This window comes from Podarcis filfolensis (assembly GCF_964270895.1).
Source record: "Podarcis filfolensis genome assembly, chromosome: 2".
In the NCBI taxonomy this organism is placed as follows: domain Eukaryota; kingdom Metazoa; phylum Chordata; class Lepidosauria; order Squamata; family Lacertidae; genus Podarcis; species Podarcis filfolensis.
Window position 1 is genome coordinate 91,944,501 of NC_139605.1, and position 16,549 is coordinate 91,961,049.

A 16,549-nucleotide genomic window follows, 5' to 3' on the forward strand; every position below is an offset into this window, starting at 1 on the left:
GAGAAGCCTGGGGTTCCTCTGAAGTGTATATCCTGGGCCCCTCCATGGGAAGATAGTTGGTGGCAAACAAGCTTCTCTGAAATACATTTCGGCCACCACAGCAGCAGCCACCACCCGCTACAATGCCCCAGCCATCAAGGAGTGCTGGATGTGCTTCTACACTACATGCTGAGATCACGTGGACCAAAAGCAGGTCCCACCAGACTTTGCAGGTGCTCCCCGTGGGATGAATCTATATCCCCTAGAACACTTCCCAGAATCAGATGTCAGAGAAACGCACTGAAAACGGACTATCAAATGGATTTCCTCCCATCTGCCCATTCAATCCCCAACACAGCACAGACTCGTGCTTTTTTGCTTTAGTCCTCCACAACAAAAGTTGTTGTTTTTAAAGATGCATTGCACACTTTATATCTAAACAGATATGTAAATTGCTTTGCATTTAAATATCCATTGATGTAGAATTGCTGCTGCCCCGACAGATGCCTGAGGCAGCCTCAATGCACCAGGACTGTCAACCCTAACCATGGTTACTCAGAAGTCAGCGGCACTGAATTCAATGGGATTTAATCTTGGGCAGGGGAGGGTTAGGGTTGTAGCTTTAATCCACTTTTTACTGTGAACTATAAAATCAAGTGGAATGCAGCGTTGATTGTTTTCCTTTTCCAAGGGGCAGCCCATCCCTTCTCACCACCTGAAGTGAAACAGGAATTGCCACCTCCTGGCCCACCATGCTGTGTCCCACTTGCACTGCCGCTACAGGTGCCCTAGCTCTTACCAAACTTAGTGGGAGCCAGGGCATTCCTCAAACTATTGCTGCTCTCTCTGCTTCTCTGCCCGGGGGTGGGGAAGGCAAGTGGCAATGGGGTGAGCTAGAACACCTTCCTTTCTGTGGCAAAATTGGTGGGATGGGTGGAGCATTGCCTCTTACACTTCTGCCGCCTGAGGCAGGTCCTTCACCCCACATCATGGGTGGGCCGGCTCTGTCTTTTCCCATGGAAAGAAGTGATCTCTTTTGTTACCTGTGGACTTCAGCAGTCAAAGTGAAGAGGCACATATGGATTGGCACCCGTCCCCTAAATCTTCATTTTGAAGTATTGCCCTACTAGCCAAGTCCCAACATTTGAAACAAATTACCTAGAGAGTTTTGGGATGCGGGTGGCACTGTGGGTTAAACCACAGAGCCTAGGACTTCCGATCAGAAGGTCGGCGGTTCGTATCCCCGTGACGGGGTGAGCTCCCGTTGCTCGGTCCCTGCTCCTGCCAACCTAGCAGTTCAAAAGCACGTCAAAGTGAAAGTAGATAAATAGGTACCACTCCGACGGGAAGGTAAACGGCATTTCCGTGTGCTGCTTTGGTTCGCCAGAAGCGGCTTAGTCATGCTGGCCACATGACCCGGAAGCTGTACGCTGGCTCCCTCGGCCAATAAAGCAAGATGAGCGCTGCAACCCCAGAGTCAGTTACGACTGGACCTAATGGTCAGGGGTCCCTTTACCTTACCTAGAGAGTTTATGTTTCAGCAGAAACACCCACACACCACCATTTTCTGAGTAACATTTGCATGCATAAAATGTTGCAATAAAGAAAGGACTTACATTATGGTTAAAGAGCATTATTACTGACTGAAGGATTAATTCATACATAAAGAGCAAAATGTCAAGAGGGTGCTAAACCATCCCTCCCTGATGCCTGGGTGAGGGAAAGCAGACAAGATGACAGGTGATGGACTGTGAAATCAAGCTAACCAGTTAGGCTGCGATTCTGACTCCGCTCACCTCATTGAATTCCATGGGGCTTACTTCTGAGTAGACATGGCTAGAATTGCAAGCATGCGGAGCTTTGTAATGGACCATTAAGGTGCTTCAAGACTCTTTGTTGCTTTTGCTGCATGCAAGGAACACCAAGGGAAAGTAATTGATTTTTAAATATATGTTGATGATATTTTGTGCGCCACAAGATACATTTCCTTAAAACATGCATTTCCATACAAGTAGAGGATGAAAAGGAAGACTTGTGCAAAAGAAACCAATTTCAGCAGAACAGAAAACATCAGATTAATGTGCAAATGGACGTTGGCATGATCTTTGAAATGTCCGTACATTAAGGTTACCAGATTTTTTTCAATGAATCCGGGGACACTTTTCAACTTCAATGGATTTTGTGTGGGGACTGATTTGTAAATCTGGGGACTGTCCCCGGGAAACTGGGACGTCTGGTAACCTTACCTTACATCCCTACACAGAAGCTCCATGACTGACACTTGGGGGGGGGCAGGAGGTTCTCAGCATGCAAATCAATGGGCAAACAGAGGGCTCCTAGAAGCAAGACCCATTGCCTTAGTGTCTTAGTGCTGCCACTCCACCGTGTAGTCCGCTACTGCTTCAGACCAAATCACCAACTTAGAATCATAGGTTTGTAGAGTTGAAAGGGACCCTAGGGGTCATCCAATCTAACCTCCTGCAATGCAGGAATATGCAGCTGTCCCATACGGGGATTGAACCTGCAACCCTGGCGTTATCAGCACCTAACCAACAGAGCCATGCAGGCCTTCCTAAACAGCCATGTTTTCAACCAAAGCTAAACAACAAAGAAGCCATGTGGCAGGCTTTCTCAACCTCGGCCCTCCAGATGTCTTTGGCCTACAACTCCCATGATCCCTAGCTAGCAGGACCAGTGGTCAGGGGTGATGGGAATTGTAGTCTCAAAACATCTGGAGGGCCAAGGTTGAGGAAGCCTGCCATATGGGTTCCTAGTGATGGGAGGAGAAGGAGGATGAATGCTCACCCCGAATGGGAAATCTAATCAGAGGTAATATTATGGCAGTTTGTAAGAAAGACTGCTATAGGTTCGGGTGTTTTGGGGGTCCAAGCAACAAGGAGGCAGGCAATGTCATTTTAACTTGTCTTTAGCTGCCAAATTTCCAGCAAAGGACTTCCTATTCTTTTCTTTTTTTTAAAGAAAAAAACCCTCTCTGCTTCTTATTTGGCAGGTCATCTTCTCCAGCTGTGTTAGTGCTGCTGCAATATTCCAACAGCCTGCTGTAGGGTGTGGGGTGCTGGCTGTCTACTGCAAGAGGAAAGAGGTGAGCGTCTGGACAGTATGCCTGCCAAAAATCCTTTTTATCAAGAGAACATCTTTTATTTCAGAGCATCCCTGCCCATGGAATTTCAGCAGTTGTATTCTGGAACAGGGAAGATGCAGCTCTGCTGAATGGACACCACAGCTTCAAAAGCACTCTTTTGTTTTGCAGGGTTTTATCTGATGAATCTCGTGGTAGGAGAATCTGGTGCTGTTTGATTGTTCCTTCTCGCAGAATAGTTGCCGGTCAGAAATTGGCAGCCTGAAGCGTACCGGAAGGCAAACAAGGGAATGAGGTGTTGTGCACATCCACAAGCCATTCAGCATTATGCAAGAAGCCTATTGCACTGCAAATTTCCATGAGAAATTGTGTGGCTACGTAGCCATGATATCAGCATTATTTTGCATTAAAAATATACAGTGGTACCTCGGGTTACAGACGCTTCAGGTTACAGACTCCGCTAACCCAGAAATAGTACCTTGGGTTAAGAACTTTGCTTCAGGATGAGAACAGAAATTGTGTGGTGGCGGCGCGGTGGCAGCGGGAGGCCCCATTAGCTAAAGTGGTACATCAGGTTAAGAACAGTTTCAGGTTAAGAACGGACCTCCAGAACGAATTAAGTTCTTAACCTGAGGTACCACTGTTTAGGTTTTAGGCCAGGTGATGGCCATGGCTTCTCCCAACAAATCTTGGGGGGTTGTAATTCAGTTGATGGTGCTGAGAGTTCTGTTAGAGATCTCTAATTATTAGTATTTAATGAATTTCAAGTGAAAGCTGCATTTTAAGTTTGCATATTTGCCTGAGATGTGGGAATTAGGTTGGTTTGCAATGAGCAGTGAACAAATTTCCCCCCATCCCTACCTGCTTAGTACAAACAAATTAGTACTACAATCCCTAATGCAATTATCAGCACAAGGTAAGGACTTGCATGACTGGGTGGGTTAGCAAAGTCCAATGTAGCACTTTCCAGTACTCTCGAGCACACCATAATGGCTAACCTAAATTTGTAAAAGCCAGAGCAATTACTCTTCCTGTGGAATTTGCTGTCAGGTCCGTTGGAGATGCTGTTAAGAATGTAGCCGGTTGCTTACCTGTCATCAAGCAGCGTCTTAATAATGTAGTTGAATTTGAATAAGCAGTTATATATGAATCCTGCTCCTACCTTCCGAGTGTGACACTGTAGATGAAATTGAATCTCCACTTCAGTTTTTAAGCCCGGGAATGAGCAAGCATCTTATCTGAATATAATTTGTAGGCTAGCAGCTGAAGCAGCTGCTTACACGGGATTTAGTCTGTGCTTCTTAGAACTGATCGAAAATATTATCCTGCCTTATTAAAATCACTCTGCAGCTTTTCCAGTCATGTGTCAACAGGAAAACAAAAACAAAGACCAGAATGCATCTTTTTCCAAGCTGTGGTTTGAAAATGAGTAGTTTGCAGAGGTTCACTTTTGCCATTTCAAATAAGAAAGGCTTTTGTATAGTTCACAGAACATTTACAATGATACAATACAAATATATATATATATGCAAATTTTGGGCATATTTGACCGTATATATATATATATTTACAATTTTTAAGTATTTGTGAAAACATATTTCACAGCATTTGTGCATTTTTTAACTGATAAACACTGCACAAACTTTAGAGAACTACATTACTTTGCTGATTGCTGTGCTACATTCAGCGCAGTGGTTTCATGAGCTGATTTGGTCCTCATCAAATGCAGACTGAACAAATCCTCAAGCATCCCAAGCTGTAAATCAGCAACACCTTTTTAACCAATTAGAAGGCTTTTAATTGATTCACCCAACCAATTAATTGACTAAGCGCCACAGCCCTACTTATTTTGTTATGATTCACTGCTTCACAGATTATAATATGTTGATTAACCATGGCTCTCAAAACTATGATAATTCATTGATAAGTCTTCCATCACTTGTCTCCTTTGCTACAGGGTAAAAGTGTTCACTTCCCAGTTCAACAATCTCCTGCTTCTGTTCTTGGGGAAGCAGAGGCATAGTAGCAGCTGGTTTTCCACTTCAGAGGCAGGTTCTCTGCCCGTCCTCACCAATTCCACTGCAATGCAATGACTTGTACCAGAACAATCACAAAAGCTACGTCTATTTCTTCACATGCACGTAGCTAATCTTGCAGAAGGCACTCCCTCAAATCACAGTGTTTTTTCCTAGCCTATGTTTGCTCTCAGATGTCCAACAAGGTCTAGCAGAGCTGAACTTCTGCTGGTGATGTGGTGGTGGCTCTCAACTTGGATGGCTTTAAAATGGGATTAGACAAATTCAAGGCAATCGATAGCTACTACTTGTCTTGATGGCTATATGTGAACTCCAGGACCAGAAGCAACATGCCTCTGAATAGTAGGGATCATGAGTGGAAGAGCGCTGTTGCATTCATATCCTGCTTCTGGGTCTCCCAGAAGTATCTGGATGGCCCCTGTGAGAAGGGAATGCTGGACTCTGATGGGTTTTTGGTCTGTTCCATCAGGACTCTTCTTGTGTTTTTAACTTTTCTGCCAGCTACAGGGCTGTTCTATATTGCCCTGTTCCTGTTGGGGATCTCTTCATAGTTACCAGCGCTATTGTTCTCCATATTCCTGTCCAGAGACTTTAATGCAAAGCTAACATAAAGAGAGCAGAGGAGAGCTACTGAGCATTTACATGGGCTAAGGGACTCCATTTCTGTTGCCTCCCTTCTTCTGGAGGATTTGTACAGCTGCCCGGAAACTGGGGTCTTCCAGCCATCTGTGGCCCACAGGGTCATCTCCATCAGCCAGCCCCCACAAAAGTGATACCACACATCCCATTTTCCCATGTGGCTCTCCTCCGCTGTTGCTCATGTGCAGTGGAACCCAAAGGACTGCAAGGGAGATGATCTACCCGCTTCCGATATTCCAGTGGCAACAGTGATCTCAATTTCCTCATTACGGAGCATGAAGTTTCTCTGTCTTCAGGCCTCCTTGTCCTTGTACCATCTGGGTCATCCTCTGCTCGGTATCATTTCCATTTCCACACTATCCTTACAATATAATTAGGGGGCCAGAATAGTGTGTGTGACTGACAAATGTGACCTCATTAGATTCTTCGGCAGTATCAAAATATTATGCACTCATTTACATCTCAAATCCCCCAATTCCTTTGCATTTAATCCTTGTGGCCGCTTCGTCCTTTGCTGCGGTTGTCAGGGTTCGATTCTCATTCCCCTTTCACTCAGATCTGGCAGGGAGCACAGCAGAACTCCAGAGTTTCATGCATCATTTTTTTTTAAAAAAACCTGCAAAATAACCCCAGATACATGCATAGCTCAAAAGTTTCATTTTTTAATCAGCTAGACGCACTCCTAAATGTTTTTTTTTAAAAAAAATGAGGAATATGCATTCTTTTACATAGGTCCCCATGTCAATTTAGCACTGAAGTAACGCCCAACTTTGGGTTGCTGACTGATAATGAAAATGTCCCTGAATGTTGCATGGTCCCCTGTGCTGATCACAGACACCACAAACTATATGGTCATATTAACATCAGGACGGCTCTCTGTGGTCTCTTTCCTCTACATAGCGATTACAACATCTGGGAATTCAAATCTGATTCAAGAGTAAGGCTGGATTTTGAGTTTAGGGTGGGGATAAATGAGAACCGAGACCCATAAGGATAAGGCACTTACAAATCTTAAATTATAATTAAGGTTGCCAGCAACCACACCCGGACATTGGCTGATAGGGAGAACTGTAGAGTCTCTGAATTCCAAAAGGGGCTTCATAAATTGGACCAAAACAGCAAAACATACGAGGCTGAATTTGTTTAATTTTAAGATATTTAATTTGCGAAATACATTAACATCTCTGTGCATTTGCACTTATTTGACAGAAAAACAGAAAGAGATTTACAGTGGTACCTTGGTTTCTGAATAGCTTGGCTCCTGAACAAATCGGCTCCTGAACGTTGCAAACCTGTTGCGGTTTGCAAACATTTTTTGGAAGCCAAACATTCGTTTCGGCTGTCGGCATTGTTTCTGGGGCCGATCAGAAGCTGTGTCTTGGTTTGTGAACGTTTTGGAAGTCGAACGGACTTCCAGAACAGATTGAGTTTGGGAACCAAGGTACCACTTTACTTCCAACTGAGCAACTGGATAATGGCTGCCTGTACGTTTTTCCTGATTTCTCCATATTTGAATGAGCTTGAATGAGCTTCTTTTTAAAAGAAGAAATCTGAACATTCAAAACAGGGACCTGGAATATGTCTGAGGGGTAGAAGATTACAAATTTTCCTATTTTTGTGGGTCTTAGAACTTTCGCAGTTGGTTCATGTTTGATTTATATCTAATTCTTGAAGAGCTTCTGCATTAGAAATGTATCCTGTATCCAACATTCCAAGCTACAAGGCCATAGGACAGTCTCCAGGTGACTGTAGTATGCTCTGGTTTCTGCCTTCATCCAGGAACCTTTCCTTAAAATAAAATAAAAAGAAGTCTGGTGACAACTGCAAAACCTTATGTCTTGGGTTTTAGTGCTCCCCACTACTCCAAACTCAATTTGGGAAGTGGCACATAAAATTTTGGGTATTGAGGTCATGGAGTAATTAACTCACCATCTCTGGGTACTGAAATGTCAGATCAGTCCAGAGTCTTGCTGTTTGGCATGACTTTATTCAGTATGACAGTTCACACAATCAAAGACCATCGTTCTTGCCCAATACTAAAAATTATGGAGTAAGATTTTGTCATTTTTTGTGTCCACTGGAATCTGTTTGGAAGGGGACAAAATGTGCTATAGTCTGTTGGGTATATACTGTACATGCATAATATTTGCTGCCTCGCAAGTGGAATTTCTTGTAAGTCAGTCCTTTTGTGTTTTTCCTTTTATTTGTTTCTTTTGTACTTTTGAATGTGACTGTAATGAATAGTTGCAAAATAAATTTAAAGAATGAGCATTTTAAAAACCTTCTTTCTTTTGTCTTCCCATCATAGAATCCATTGGGGCTCATTTCAGGAAAATGCAGGTTTGTGCCTATCCCCGCAACTACAGTCAGAAAGAATTAAGAAGCGGCAAGTTTCACCTTCTTGAAATGAGGCAGGGGCTGAAGCAGAAAAAGGAGTTGAGAGTGGTTTCAACTAAGAGGTGATATATATCCTGTTCACATGTTTTCGATTCAGATAAACACTTTTGAAGTGCAGTATATTCACTTGGGAAAACGTTGACCTCCTCAAAATTGTTTGCAGTGTTTTAGTGCAGCGAGATGCCTGCACAGATTCCCAGCTAATTGCAATGTGGGGGAAAGCAGCAGGGAATTCACACTTAGATAAGCTCAGGAATGAAGCACAAGCCTTGGCCACAGTGCAAATAAAATAACAAAAGATTTTCCATATCACAGTAATCATCATTGGCATTTTCCTCTTGTTCCACTCACAAACTCCTGATTAGATGAGGCCCTTGTAGAAGGTGTGCATACCTTGAGTGCACAGCAACTGTCTCTTATTGTGGTGATTATTGTCTCTTATTGTGGCACACAGGTATTGCGTACCTGATTTGCTTTAGATATGTTCCTCAAATCACTGCTGACCCATATAGATGGTTAGGATGGGCATTGTCTGGTCATCAGTTTTGTTTATGTCTGAAATCATGGACCATCTCCAGTCTTCAGCTATTCTTCACACACCAACATAATCAAGGATAGTGCTTGATTCTCCTCCCTGGAGGAAAGGTAGCTTAGCATCTTTTATCTAATTTGCATCAGCAACATGGAGAAGCTTTAGGGAAGATGAGTTCTCTGCTTTGTCCTGCATGTAGCAACACACCCACACCAAAATATGTCCCCATTGTGAGGTTCTGTGTTTGTTCAACCCCGATTGCTGCCGTGTCAGTGTTCTCCTGGGAAGGCAGCTGTCATGAAAAGAGATGCGTCTATCCTCTAATCTTCTTACATATCGTATATCTAGGATAAGGGTCTCAACTATTATGCTCAAAGAAGCAAGAAATGATGTGGAGTGAAATGCTCATGTCATCCCAAGTTAACACTTCTCCTTGATCCTGTAAGACATTCGCTTTCTCCTGTCTTCCTCCTTCTTTTGGTAGAGAAGTAGCTTTTGTGGTTGCACAAGACCTGTGCCCAGAGTATTAGTTGAGGCCACCTTGCCCTGCTCTCTGAATTCTAAGCAATTGAATTCTGGGATCTCAGGCAAAAATCTTCATTTTACATCACTTACAACAGAGAACATTTCGAATGGAGATGCTGAAAATTGAATCTGGGATGTGCTCCAACACTGGGCATGCCTCTCATGGTGTTCAGACTGGTACAAACTGAGTATTTGGTGTTTGATTGGGCAATGTAATTTCACTATGTTTGTTTTAGAGTGTTTCCATGCTAGTGTTTTAGAGATGATCTACATGTGTTGTTCTTTATTTAAAAAAACACATGCGTGATCAAGTGCTTACTTGCAGCAAAAGCTGCTTGCATGATGGAAGAAAGCTTTCAGTGTAAGTAGGGAGGGCACTGCTGTTTTTAATGTGGTCAGGCATTAAAACCTATGTGCATTTTGAAGTAATACAACCCTATGTAGACTGTACCACATGTGCAACTTCTTGCAAATTATCACATGGGCATATAGACCAGCTCTTCTCATCTGGAATGCATCAATCTACAGAGGTGGTTTAATGAACTCTAGAAATGTGTGTGTGTGTGTGTGTGTGTGTGTGTGTTTAAAATTGAATGTACATGCTAGTCAACCTAAGTTTTCCATTCAGTTTACAGACATGAGAAACGCAAAAACTGGTTTAAGGGCCATCTCTAAAAATGACACCTGAGAGTGACAGCCAAGCTGGTAAGATGAGACTTCTAACAGGACCAGTCTATATTGATGAGCAGCATGCACTAGACTTTCAAGCACTCTCAACAATGCTTGATGGCAAATTATATCATCCCTTGCCCACATTATTCTGCTGGAAAATTCCCCTGTTCCCAGAAAGAAATGCAATTTGACAGAAATGTACGAATTAAAAGGAACAAAATGTAATTAAAATGGCGATAGCACATAATCTGGTAACCCACTTTAGAGGCTCAGAGCTTCATCTGTGTGGGGTTTTTTTAAAAAAATGTTTTATTTAAATGGATTTGAAACAAACAAAATGACACACAAAGGTTCCCATCTATATTATCACTTTGCAAAGCAAGCCAGATCAAAAGTTGTCCGCTGCGTCCATCTGCTTTGTGCACAATGAGAAATGCTTGATCTAAGATGGCACTCAGCTTATGCAAATGGTTTTTTTCCCCAAACCTTACTACAGAATTTCATTATTAATAAAGACACCTAAACTAGAACTGGCAGGATTAAAAGGAGAGAAAAAAATCCTGCAGAAATAGTGAAGATTGAGTTGAACATTTCCGTGAGCATTAACCATATACATAAGAAATACAGGTATGTGTTTGTATGAAGGAAGAATCAGCATTGCAACCCTATAGAATCTCTGGAATTCATTTCTAGCCTTGCTATTCATCTCTCCATCTCCTTTATATATACCTTGTCCTTTGAAATTGATCCCCCCCCCAATGCATTCAACAAAAGTACCTACTTTTGTCTGGATACAGGGACACCATTCTGGGGTGGTCTAACCACCTATATATTTTTTAGACCACATGTGATTCTTGTTCAGGAAGATTTATTTCTCAGACCAGCTCACTGACTTCTTCACACCAAGTGACTATTTTTATAAAGCAATTAAATGAGCCCTGTATAACTATTTGTGCCAAAATTGAAAATCCTTTTCCTTCAAAAATAAAGGATGTGGCTGTGGCTGTTTAACCTGTGTAGATGGCACTGCTAGAGTTAGTATGAGACGGAAAATGAAATCACAACAAATGCTCCTGGAATGCATTGCACTTTTTTGCCATTTCCCCCTAACACAGCCCAACGAGGCTGTTCTTTTTTTAAACCCTTGCTGTGGATCTCTCCAGCTTGCCAGAGTCTGTGCACACACCTGAAATCTCTTGATCGCATCCCCATCCTCTTGAAACGATACCCATTGGTGGATCATGTCCAAGGTTAGCAAACATGTTCCTCAAGCATTCTAATCCAGCCTCCTCTTAAAGTTAGGGTGGCCAGTTGTCCTGCTTTGCAGAGGACAATCTTCTATCTGAAGAGCTGCCAAAGGACAGATCTCTCTTCTACTGGCTCAAGTCTGGATTGTAAATAAATAACTTTGATGGGGAAAGGATGCTGCTCATCAACACTTCACTGCATTTGGACAGCAGACTAAGTGGACACACAACTCACCTATTCTTGGTCTTCTCCAATATGATCCACAATCTTCTTCAATGTGGTGAGATATATTGCATTTCTGTTTATAGTGTATGTGCCTCTATACCAGGGGTCAGCAAACCTTTTCAGCAGGGGGCCGGTCCACTGTCCCTCAGACCTTGTGGGGGGCCAGACTATATTTTGAAGAAGAAGAAAAGAACGAATTCCTATGCCCCACAAATAACCCACAGATGCATTTTAAATAAAAGCACACATTCTACTCATGTAAAAACACTCAATTCTTGGACCGTCCACAGGCTGGATTTAGAAGGTGATTGGGCCAGATCCGGCCCCTGAGCCATAGTTTGCCTACCCATGCTCTATACAGTGGTACCTCTGGTTGCAAATGGGATCCTTTCCGGAGGCCCGTTCACAACATGAAAAGAACGCAACCCGAAGCGGCACATCTGCGCATGTGCGGGTTGCAATTTGTCGCTTCTGTGCAAGCGGCGAAACCCAGAAGTACCCCTTTCTGGTACTTCCAGGTTGCCGCGGGACATAACCTGAAAGAACATAACATGAAGCGGACATAACATGAGGTATGACTGTACACTTAATGAGCACCTTTTAATGCAAATATCTGTTTTGGTAATGTATTTCCTCCTTTTCCATGATGCACAAATGGCCACTTTATTTACAGGGCTGTCCCTTTGCCTTGTGAGGAACAGAACTGGAAGCGGGAACATCCACCATGCAGGGATGCTGGCACTTAGCTGGCTTCCAAGCATGTGTGTAGCTATGGGTTGTGGGGACGGAGAGGTGGTAGAGAGGACACTGCAGTGCAAGAGTTGTAGAGGGAGCATGAGATTGGATCTGCTGGTGTCTTCGCAATGTGCCAACCACCCTGCCGCCTCCCCCTCCCTATAAGCCACAGCTATGCCCTTTCTGGGAGGCTAGGTGAGTGCTGCCACCCCGCCCCACCGGATGCTCCTGCCTGAGAGAATGCGAACACTTTAAGACGGCAACCCTATGTGCAACTTCCTGGGAATAAGCCCCATTGAAAAAGCACTGGTAGGATTGCCCTGGTGTAGCGTTCTTAAGAAAGTAGCCTTAGTTGTGTCATGTGACAAACAATTTAAATAAGGGAAAGTTGGCAAGTCACTCCATAAATTTTGTCAAGCAGCATATGACAAAAATAAACACACGAGAAAAACCCTCCTAATCTGATATCCTATAAATACCACAAAACACTTGCAAAAAAACAAAAAACCCGTTTAACCATTCAGTCTGCATCAGAGTATTGCTGACTCCAAACAAAAGGATGCTTTTAAAAAATCTAAACTGTCCTTTAAAAATCTAGACCGGGGTTGTCACAGTCATGGTGAGATTTTGAAGTGAAGAAAAATGCTTGAATTCTCCACCATATACAAACCACAGAGTTGGAGTGTTCTCTGTTTAAAAACTAAACAAGCAAAGCAATTTAAAAATGAAACAAATAAAAACCAGAATCTTGACAAATAAATAAAAGCAACTTAAATGAAAGCAAAACAAAAACAGCTGTGTGGATGTGCTTATATAAAGTTAAATATAAATAATAATACAGAAAATTAAAACAGAATAAAAACAGTGATGTTAATAGAGCTCTGTGAATACATGGTTCACAGTAGCTCACTAAGGTAGGCCACTTGCCACCAGTTCCAATTCATGCCCTGAAGTTTCTGATAATGCAACACTTCCGTCTGTGGTGTTTGATCTAGGATGGCTCATTCACTCATGAAAGCCACCACTTAGACCCTAGAGTCACCAAGTGATGAAAACACAGGCATGAAACACTCAAACCAATATACATGTACCGTATTTTTCGCTCTATAAGACGCACTTTTTCCCTCCTAAAAAGTAAGGGGAAATGTGTGTGTGTCTTATGGAGCGAATGCAGGCTGCGCAGCTATCCCAGAAGCCAGAACAGCGAGAGGGATTGCTGCGCAGTGCTCCCTCTCGCTGTTTTAGCTTCTGGCTTAGTCGCACAAAGCCTCTTCAGGGCAGGGGGAGCCTTCATCCCACTGCCCTGAAGAGGCTTCGTGCGGCTATCCCAGAAGCCAGAACAGCGATCCCTCTTGCTGTTCTGGCTTCTGGGATTCAGAATATTTTTTTTCTTGTTTTCCTCCTCCAAAAATTAGGTGCATCTTATGGTCTGGTGTGTCTTATAGAGCGGAAAATACGGTATTTATGGAAATGGAGGCATCCAAATCTTGGCCATGTTTTCATCTAACCAGCCTGAATTTCTGGCTTTTAGGGTAGGATTGAAATTAAAATTGAATTTGTCAACCTCTCCCCTTTAGCCTGAATTACAAATCCACTCCTGCCCAGTTCCCGAGAATTAGAATTAAAAGCTAACCAAACTGCACTTGGGCTTTTTAAACACACTCACACTGTTTTCGATAATCTGGTAGTTAAATGAGAAGACTCGATAATTCCAGTTAGCTAGCTAACTCGACGCTTGAATTTTCAAACTTTGGATTTCCAGGCCTACTAAACTGCAGTGAGTGGCATACTTAATTGACTTTTAATATATTTACAGCTGTCAAAGCCTCTCTGATCCCCCTCCCCCACCCTTCATTTGACATTTGGACTGAAACCACCAAGACAGCTTTCTTACTTCCAGAAATCCCAGCTGAAGAGAGGCAAAGCAGAGCTGCAAGAAGAACCTTCTGTCCATCCTCACATTTCCTTCCACTGTGTCCCTGTTCTGGAAGCCAAGGGGATCTTGGATCCAAAGCCTGCGCTGCTGTGGACAAGTTGGAAACAGAATGTTACATTCATTGGCCCAGCTCCATGGCAAACGAAGATGGATTCCGAATTTCTGACAAAAATGGAAGTGGCCAAAGTGAAAGTTGAATCATGAGGCGGAACACACAGTCTGCTCCTAAGCTTCAGCTTCGTCGAGAAGGGCCAGTGATGCATTCAAGAGGTAAAGATGCAGCTCTCACACACACACCCTGTGGCATAAACACATTAGAAACAAGGGAGAGGCAACAGCACAGAGAGTTTATACTGTTTATATCCATGTACTATCTGGGATGCGGGTGGCACTGTGGGTTAGACCACAGAGCCTAGGACTTGCCGATCAGAAGGTCGGGGGTTCGAATCCCTGCGACGGGGTGAGCTCCCGTTGCTTGGTCCCAGCTCCTGCCCACCTAGCAGTTTGAAAGCACGTCAAAGTGCAAGTAGATAAATAGGTACCGCTCCAGCGGGAAGGTAAACGGCGTTTCCGTGCACTGCTTTGGTTCGCCAGAAGCAGCTTAGTCATGCTGGCCACATGACCCAGAAGCTGTACGCCGGCTCCCTCAGCCAGTAAAGCAAGATGAGCGCTGCAACCCCAGAGTCTGTTGCGACTAGACCTAATGGTCAGGGGTCCCTTTACTTTTACCTTACTATCTGGAAGCCTTGAAATCAGCAATGTGGAACTAGTGGTCCTCCAGATATTCTTGGACCCCGGTTCCTGTCAGCCCCAGCCAGCATAGCCAATGGCTAGGGATGATGTGAGTTTAGCCACATCTGGAGATGTGGGGTCCACACTGGAAGGTGAGCCATGGGCTCCCCATCCCTGTGATTGAGCTATTTCCAACACACTTGCCCAACAAACTATTTTGGAGGGTTGTTGAGAACCTTCAGTGGATAAAGGGGTGTTTAGATTGGGCATGGCCAACTGGTAGCCCCATGAGCCACATCTTTGTCACCCACAGTGTAAATCTAGGATGCAGTTTGAGACATCTTCTGTACTTGACTTGGCGGAGTACACTCATTCTCATCAAATTAGCTTGAGTTGGCAAACTTCCTTTGAATTTCTGTGGCCCAGTTTATGATGTCTTGTAAGTACTTCAAAAATTCACTGTGACTACATGATAGACCCCAGCAAACCAATTCATATTCTCTGACGGGACTGCCCTGCAGCTATTTAGAGAGGGGTTAACGCTATAGGGAATCACAGAAATCTGACCATGTCGGTCTTGTGAAGCCTAGAATTTTGTGATGTCCCAGGGTACATTTGCACAACTAAAATCGCCCACACTTTGGTCTGACACTTTCTTGACGTGTGTATACATCAAGATCTGGAATAACCCCTCGTCTCCATCTAACACATAGCACATCTGATGTTCCCAGTTAAAGTATTGACGTTACACAAGGCCAGAGCCTGCAGGCCACTTTAGGATGGTCTGGATGCGGTCAGGGCTGAATTAAAGTGATATATCAACAAGCCTTGTCTTTTGTTGACAATTTTACTCTGTACAGCCTGAGAAACATACGCCCTGGTTAATGTCTTGCACCAGTTCCCTGTATAGTAGCAACTTCTCAAGACTGCTCCTCTGCAGGCTCTTGATCTTGACATCTCCTCTTCTTGGCTCCCCAGCATCCCTTAAACTTCATTTCCTCACCAGCTCTCCCTGAACGCCTGTTGTTAAATCCCTTCTCTGTTCTGCTGATAGTGCTAATTCCACACTTCTTTTGCTCTGCCTCTCGCCTGTCTACCCAGACATCAGAAACCCACCAGCCAGATGACCTGCTTATTGCTTGCTGCTTGATTCTTATATCCCCAGGCTGTTTCCTCTCTTATCGAGTCTCTTTCCTTGAGCCATGTGCCTATCTTTTTTCGTTTGTTCCTCTCAAGTGGCATTCCCTCCTTGGGCTCACATCTTTGCTTAGTTCAGCTGTTTCCTTATCCTGCCCTTATCCTGTCATCTTCGGAGGCTGAGCCAGAGGAGGGAGCTCAGAGCGCTGAAAGCTATGGCGTGTTTGGGGAGGGGGGCGGAAGGCATTTCTGAGCAATGCACACCAGGGTGCTCCATCTCCCCATACACTTGCCCTTTCCTCCAACCCATAACCTCTGTATTACTAATGACGGAACAGGCATCTTGGCAATTTATTACATTTGTAAACACACACCCCCAGCACTTCATACTAGGAAGCTCAGGGGGCACACAAGGACCACCTGATCCATTATTACCTTGCCCAATCACTGAGATTTGAGGGTGAGAGCACGCTTTCCCATGGCTCAGACAGACAGTCATAAGGACCAGAAGCTGGGCATTCAGTGTTGTGGGCCCAAGCCTGTGGAACTACCTCCCAGCTGAGATTAGAGAGACTGAACTCCAGGCAAACACAGCAAAGACTTTCTTATTCCAGCAGGCATTCTGAGGTAGCTCGGGTTTATGATCAATTGTTACT

General features: G+C 43.8%; 1 long non-coding RNA gene across 2 annotated transcripts in view; it reads right to left on the reverse strand.

Annotated features, from left to right (window-relative positions):
* Positions 1 to 14,103, reverse strand: part of LOC310755472 — a 34,067-nt gene extending 19,964 nt beyond the window's left edge. Inside the window, exons 1-3 of one of the 2 annotated variants that reach the window (XR_014544385.1) lie at positions 13,983 to 14,103; positions 11,363 to 11,520; positions 6,440 to 7,542 (exon numbers count right to left, since the gene is read on the reverse strand). This is a non-coding gene — a long non-coding RNA (uncharacterized lncRNA). Of the gene's footprint in view, positions 1 to 6,439; positions 7,543 to 11,362; positions 11,521 to 13,982 lie in introns of those variants that run through there. The other variant, XR_014544384.1, reaches the window with a different exon arrangement.
* Positions 14,104 to 16,549: the final 2,446 nt, after the last annotated feature.